Source organism: Papaver somniferum, chromosome 6, assembly GCF_003573695.1.
Source record: "Papaver somniferum cultivar HN1 chromosome 6, ASM357369v1, whole genome shotgun sequence".
Taxonomy (NCBI): Eukaryota; Viridiplantae; Streptophyta; class Magnoliopsida; order Ranunculales; family Papaveraceae; genus Papaver; species Papaver somniferum.
In genome coordinates this window covers 101,013,807-101,021,876 of record NC_039363.1, presented here as the reverse complement: position 1 = coordinate 101,021,876, position 8,070 = coordinate 101,013,807, and positions in this window count along the sequence as shown.

Genomic DNA, 8,070 nt, shown 5'->3' with positions numbered 1-8,070 from the left:
AAACTAATTTATCTTTTTCAAAATTTAGTACGTTTGATGCTTTAGTCTATTTTTCTTTTTTAGAATGACATGTTGGTTTGAGTTATCCGTTATATTGATTCCCTACATGTTGTTGTTGGCTCCAATTGGGGTTCTAATAGTAAGTGTTCTTATGCTTTGTCTACTACGTGACTCCTCATTTTTTTTCTCTCTTTTCATTGATTGTCACTTGGCATTTTTGGTTTCCACTCTTTAAAGATTAAAATGCTATTACTAGATGTAATTTACTCTTGTTCGATCTTTCATCTTTGCGTTGTTGGCCACTAATTGATATCTGCCAAGTTTTTGTCACATAGTTTTGTTGTAGATTCTAAATGGCTGTGCTTTGCATGATTGTATGGTCTTTTCTGGCTATTTTCTCGGTTGCAACAACATAGCTGTTACTCAGATGTCTTACTGTTGTTTTCATATCTCCTCAGCTATGCGATGGCAGATCTCTTTGGGAGGGCGGGGGAGGTTTCGTTGGTGTTTCTGCAACAACTTGAGATGGTGGAAGGACAAGAGGGCTTATACCCCTGAAATCATACTCCATCGAGAGGTTCGACCATTAAATGGCAGCCGTTATGTCCCTTAGCAACTACAAGTTTTGAGTAAGTTTCTATGTAGTTTATGTTTATAGGGATTTAAGTAAGGATGAACTGAACTTAGAAACTTAGTAGGCTTCTATGACTTCCCTTAAAATTTGATACTTAACAGTTAACAAAAAAAATTGTACTTAAAAAAAGTTTGTATTCTTTTTGAGTTTGTATATTTTTTTGAATTGATTGAATGTTGAACGAACTGATTGATTGAAGAAAGTATTGAATGTGGATTATGGATTGAATGAAAGGTGTATGCAGGATATTTGGAATGCCCAGCTTATTTCCGGCAGAAAATGAACTGCAGGTCAATATTGACCGGCAATAATTTTTGTTGCTATTACGAAAACATTCGTGACGGCTGGAAGGTGTTACGACTGTCAGGTTACAAAAATTTCGTAACTTCTCTCTCCTATTACGACCGCCATGTAGTAACTGCTCATGTCTGTTACAAACCCCGTTATAACACAAAATTCGTAACGGTTCCATTTCCGTTACAAAAAAATTGTAATACCTCTATTTGAAACAGACAGGTTACAACCCTTTTTAGTAAAGGCTCTATTATGTTTCTAATCCTAGAATTTGGTGTAGTAAACGATCCTAAGGTCCGGGAAAACTTCATCTTTTTTTTGTTTCTGGTAGAGCCGTCTAACCGGAGAGGAAAATACCCTAATAAGACGAAATCTCTTACGACCGCTCGTTTAAAGACTTATGCGGGATCAAGAAGCTCTGCGAGTACCATGGTGGCAAACTAGATAATTTTAGTTTATTTTAGTTTTCGATTGATTTGATTGACTAATGGTTGTTGAACTTTGATTGCACCTAGTTTGTTAATTCTTGAGAATCTTCTCTTCTGATATAAGATTCACTCAAACTAGATCGAAGGATCGACTGGATCTATAGAAATGTTTGTAGATCCAAAGACGTCTTGTGATAATCCATTGTTAACAGACTCCGTTCTGTGTGTGATTGATCAGAAGAGATTCAAGTTGTGTTGTATAGATGTTTATTGAAGATTACATAAGATTTGAAGACAAAGAAGAATTCTTATTTGGTTTCTATATCTTGGTGTGCACAAACCTTGATCGGTTGGGATCCAACTAGAATCGGATTTATTCGATTGATTAATTGCGTAAGATCAATAGCATCAAATAGTTCTCTTGAGATCTATTTTGATTGTTGCAAATTCGAATCTTATTACTTCGGTAATTGAAGATTGGATTGATCTAACCAGGTAAAGGAGTTATTATTAAACAGAAGGGCCTTCGTACATGACTTGAGATATCTTCATCTGAAAGAATCAATAGAGTTGTTACCAAACAGATTTGTTGTTCCTTTACTGTTTGGAATACGATCCAAAAGAATTGTTCCAGCGTGTGCACTTATTGAATGTCGGAAGCGCAGGGATACTGAAGAAACTAAGTGAACTAGGGTGGGTTGCTTGGTCTCAACTATACGAAGTTGGTTTAGATTTTGTATAACGACTTAATTCTCAATTCTGGACTAGGTCCCGGTTTTTATTTTGCATTTTCGGTTTCCTTGTTAACAAAATCTTTCTGTGTCTTTTACTTTTCTATTTCCGCAATTATAATTGTTTTATTATAATTAAAAGTTAAATACACAAACGTTAATTCCGTATTACTTGATAGTGATCCTATATAGTTTGGTTAAGTCCGAACCTATCATCAAGTAATCACACTTTGATTGTTGTATTTTATAAATCTCGAATCCATAGACAATCACGCAAAGAGTGAATACCGATTTGTAGTATTGTCTCGACTTTGTCCGTAGACAATCACTTTCGGTAAGAGGACTTATAGGTGGATGTTTTAAAGATTGTGGTGTATTTGGTCACCCTCGTCTTTTCACATAGTTCCGGAATGGTGTAACTGAACCGAAACTGAAGACCAAATTTGAAATGCTTCCGACATAAATATTTCATTGGAAATCAATGCTGGAAACTTTGGTGCCGACATGCTTAGTATCTCTGGTTCCATACCGGTACTGAGTGTCGGCTTGGTCGATAATTAATTAACCACGCTGGCATTTAACTTTCAAAGTCACTTATTCAGTCACTTATTCCTGGATGTTTTTTGTAGGTTCCGGCATGGTAACGTTAGTATTGAGCCGTGCCGGTAGCATATTCCCCATAATATTCCATCGTAGGTAAAAAGTAACTTTTGTACCGACATAATTTTTTGGTTAAATTCAGTGTCGACATGCATTATCAAAATGAGGGATATTATTGGCCGACACGGCTGTAACATGAATACTATGCCGGTATGGGGTTTGCCGGCATTGTATACCGGCATAGTATTCATACTAATTCTATGCAGGCACAAAGCTTTTTCAGAAGCAAAAATGGTGAATTCAAAAAGTGAAACCAAATTTTCAACACATTAGCACTTGTGCCTGATTATTGGGGATGCTTGTATGTTGATCTTGTTTACTTTCTTGGGTTGGTTCTTCGCGGAACTCTTCTTGCTCACAAAAATCATGATCTAAGGGTGTTGGTTCATCATATAATTCCAATTGTGAATTGTTATCATTAGCTGAAGATTGAAGATACACTTCTTGTTGTAGTTGAGCTAAAGATTCAACAACAATTCTCTCTTCACTATCATCCACCATTTTCACCAAAAAAACTTATCTCTCAATTTTTTCCCTTCCCTATACTCTCACCTCACCCAAATAATAATACACACTAATCATTTATCAAATAATCTTATGATTTTCCTAATTATAATGAACCACTAAACCTTATTAGTGAGGGGTAGATTAGGAATTAGATAAAATACTTAGATGAGGGGTGACCCTAATTTTATATATTAAATCCAATTTTTGTCCTTTTCCCTTATCCCCAAATTAATAAAAGTATCCCCCATTTGCGCGTTCTTTTGAAATAGTCTCAAAATTACACACGGTTGGGGATATGGGTTCTCCAACCGTAAATAAATTATACGGTTGGGAAAATATGAACTCGCAGCTGTATTTGAACCTGGATTTTGTCACGGTTGGAGTTCCAACCGTATATGGTAGTTACGGTTGGGAAAATATAAACTCCCAACCGTATTTAACCTGGTTATGTTTTATTACGGTTGGATTCCCAACCGTATATGGTAGTTACATTTGGGAAAATTGGAAACTCCCAACCATATGTTAAACAAAAAAATATTGATTTTGAATTTGATTTTCAAACCCTAACTATAAATTATTCTAACTTAATCACTAATCATACTAAATTTAATTATTAGAACTACCTAATGGAGGATATTACCATTAACAAAAGTGGGAATTAAGTGTTTGACCATCTCCTCACTCTTTCTTACTCTCTTGGCCTTGGGCTTGAGAAGGTCATAAAAATTTCGAGCCCATTTAAAAGAGAAGGCCAACAGGAAAAACATCAGGGCCATGAAAATAAATTTATCTTCTGATGTCATACACAGAAAAATAAATATACCAAGATTAGCCTTCTCATCGTTTGTTCCAAGAAACAAATAGAGAGAGAGAATGGGAGAAACAGATTGAGATCGAGTGAATGAGAAACAAATCGAGATCGAGACAATACAACAACGAAGTATGTTTACTTGATAAATGGTTCGGACTTAACCAAACACAATAGGATTACTATCAAGTAAATAAGAATTAACGTTTTTATATTTTACTTCTAATTATAATAAAACAATTATAATTACGGAAATAGAAAAGTAAAAAACATAACAAGATTTTGTTAATGAGGAAACCGCAAATGCAGAAAAACCCCGGAACCTTGTCCAGAATTGAATACTCTCAGGATTAAGCTGCTATACAAAATCAAACCAACTTCGTATAGTTGAGACCAAGCAACTAAACCTATAGTTCACCTAGTTCGTCTGTATTCCCACGCCTCCAACTTGTAATAAGTCACGTACTTGGAACAATTCCATTGGTTCTTATTCAAAACAGTATAGGAACAACAAATTTGTTTGGTAACAACTCTTTTCAACCAAGTGATGTGAGTTCGACAAAAGGCTCTTCTGTTTATCCCAATAAACTCCTTTGTCAGGTTCTTAGATCAATCAATCAACAACTACCGAAGTAATCATTTAGAGATTTTTCAATCAATACTTTGAATCACAAAGAATTGTATTGATTCCTATCTACCAACTAATCAATCCAATCTATCATAGGGATAAACCGATTATAGTTGGATCCTCTTTAACCGAAGCAAGTATTGTGCACACCAAAGATTATGAACCCAAATCAGAAATCTTCAAAGTCTTCTTTGTCTTTAAATCTACTTAGATCTTCAATAAACACCTGCAAACAAGTCAACTTGAATCTCTTGTGATCAATCACGTACAGAACGAAGTCTGTTAACAATAGATTATCACAAAACGTCCTTAGATCTAAAACCAGTCTAAAGATCCCCGACGAAACTTCGATATAGTTTAAGTGAATCTTATATTAGAAGAGAAGATTCTCAATCATAAACAAACTAGGTGCAATTAAAGTGTTAGAGCACTGATCGGTCAAACTCGCATGCGTTGCTATCTCAAGCATGTTTGTCAATGTTTGTGATCAAAACTATAAGTCTTGATTTCTAGTCTATTATAGATAAGTCTAGGACTAGGATAATAAGTGTTGTTGAGATGAAGGACTTCATGGCGATTCATCATACAAGTGGAAGAACTACTCAAGGAACCGGTGGAATTTCTCGACAAAAAGGTATGTGAAGACTTGAACTTATTTGTCACTCAAAAGTATTCTTGAGACAAAAGTCGTATGCTATATATATAGACTTAGATTATACACATTTGGAATTTCGAGCCGAGTATACCTCGCCTATCTATATCTCTAAATATATGTTGGTAAGCGTTTCGCTTCGACCATGTTTTTCTTTACCTAGTGACGTAAGTCATGTATGTTTCGATCATCTTGAAAATTGCTTTGACGAGAAATAGTGTAACAATTATATAGCGTCCTCTAAGAATGTTTCAATGATTGGAATGAGAGTTTAGATTACATAACCATAGTGGACATAAGTATGTTGTGGAAACACATATGTGCATAAGTCCCATGCTGGAAATCCGCTAGTAGCCAAGTCCACGAACTCAGTCCGCTAACTGCCGAAGTTCTCAAACCCGAGAATTTCTGCTGAGTTATCAAACTATGTTGCGTGAGCCAAGTCCGCGAACCCAGTCCGCGAACCAGCAAAGCACTCGAACCCGAGAATTTCTGCTGGAGTTTGAAAACTCTTTCTAGTACTTCAAGTCCGCGAACCTAGTCTGCGAAATTGTATAGGTTATATATCTAAAGATGATTTCTGAACTTAAATCATAAAGACTAAGGAATGCTTTTGCAAACCGTGGCTATAAAGTTCATGAACCGATTCATGTGAATGGAATCATCTTTGCTTTAATTGTGTCTTGTGTAGTACATGAGATTTCCTATTGGTAGGCTTCTAAAAGGTCCTACAAATTATAACCGCAAGTGCACGGTGTCGAGGTGTAGAACAATGCACATACGGGTCGATCCACAAAGACAAGGTGTGTGTGAGTTGAAGTTTCCTAAACTAGTTAATCTAAATGCAATGAGTGACAATGACACAATGAAGCAAAGAGAGCAAAACAGGGCCTACACAAGGTGAGTTAAAGGTGACAGTGGCATATACAATGGTATTTAGGCAGTGGCAAAGGCAAAGCAAACCAAGGCAGTGAGGGAAACAAAGATAATGAAACAGAGGTAGACATAGGCTTTACAGGGCAGTGACAGTGCATATTTACAAAGCATAGTGTAACAATAAGAGTGACAGGGGCATACAAAGAGAATGAGAGACAATGAAACAAAGAAATAGATACAAAGATAGTGTTACAAAGAAGATGGTGACATTTACAAGGCAAGGCAGTGAATTTACAATGGAACAACAATGGCATATACAATGGTATTTACAGGGCAGTGATAGTTTCAAAATAAACAAAACAGATGCAAACCAAGGCTACAAACCAAGGCTACAAACCAAGGCTGCAAAATAAACAAAACAGATGCAAAGCAATATGGAAAAACAGTTAAGAACCAAGGCTGTAAGCCAAGGGCAGGGAGGAGTTTGTGCACTGATTTCAATGCACAACAGCTACAATTTGCAAGAAAAACTGAACAAGATGGCTAAGAAATTTAACTGAGCAGGGAATCAAAACAGGCTTGAAATTATAAGTGACTGTAAAAAGATTTGTGGCTAAGCCAAGGCTTAGAATCCACCTTGTGACCTAATCAAGCAATGCAATTCTAGGTTGAGTTGAAGACCTTGAGCATATATTAGAATGGGAGGAAAATCAGCTTGCTCACTGATATGCCCCTAGTATTGACTGTCTTTTGACAGCACAGTCAATCACAGGCATACCAGAGCACTGATTACTTCCCATTGCTCAAGCAAAACAGGCATCAATATAACTATCCTAGCAATACATCATTCAACAGTGCACTAGAATGAGACTATCCTAAGAACAAATCATAAGAACATAACATAACATAAACATGAACAGGAGCTTGATATAAATTGTAACAATCACACACTCAAATTCAATACATGTTGGAGTTCAGAACAGCTAAAATTAACAATGCATTTGAATTGAGAATCATGGAATTGAAAAGATTGATAACCCTCAAAGCTACAGTTCATGGAAATAACAAAAGTAAACTATTCTACTGATGCTCTGGCTAATCCAGGCATGCCCACAACAACATCAAACACCTTCTATTTATACCCAATTTACATCATTAGGGTTCATACACCCAGTTCCCAAAAATACCCGAATACAGTTGAAATTAGGGTTTGTTGAATCTTACCCATACTTCTCTGATTTGCTTCATAGCCTTCGACCCATTCTTCTGCTTCCTCCCATGCTTCTTTGGTGCGAGTTGGTGCCCCAATCCTTACCCCTACTCCAACTAATATTAACCTAATTCTTCACTGAGAGGAGAAGGTGAAGATGTAGGCTGATAATAGGTGGATAGAAGAGTGATGGTGATGTGTGAGGGTTTGTTTACTCGAGCTTTGCTTGAGTTGGTGGAGGCAGCAGGAGAAGGTGGTGGTAATGGTGGTGCGGCAGGGTATGGTGGTGTTGCAAAGGGTGAGGGAGAAAGAGAAGAAGTCGATGGAAAATGGATTGGGGTGCGTTTGTTTTGGGTATAGGGTATTTGGTACTCGGGTGATGAGCGGGTTTAGCAATTGTTGATGAACAGCGAGGATGCGACGTTGGATGCGAAGATGATGGGTCGATCTAACGGCGATACAGAAGGAAGCGAGGAGCGACCGTTGGATGCGGAAGTACAACGAAACTGACGGCTCAAGATGGAGTTAGGTGCTGTAGTGTTTGACAGGAGCTTCATACTTCGATGCACGACGATGAAGCGACCGTAGGATATATCTGTGGATCCAATCTGACGGCTACGAGCTTAGGCAGGCTTTGGGCTT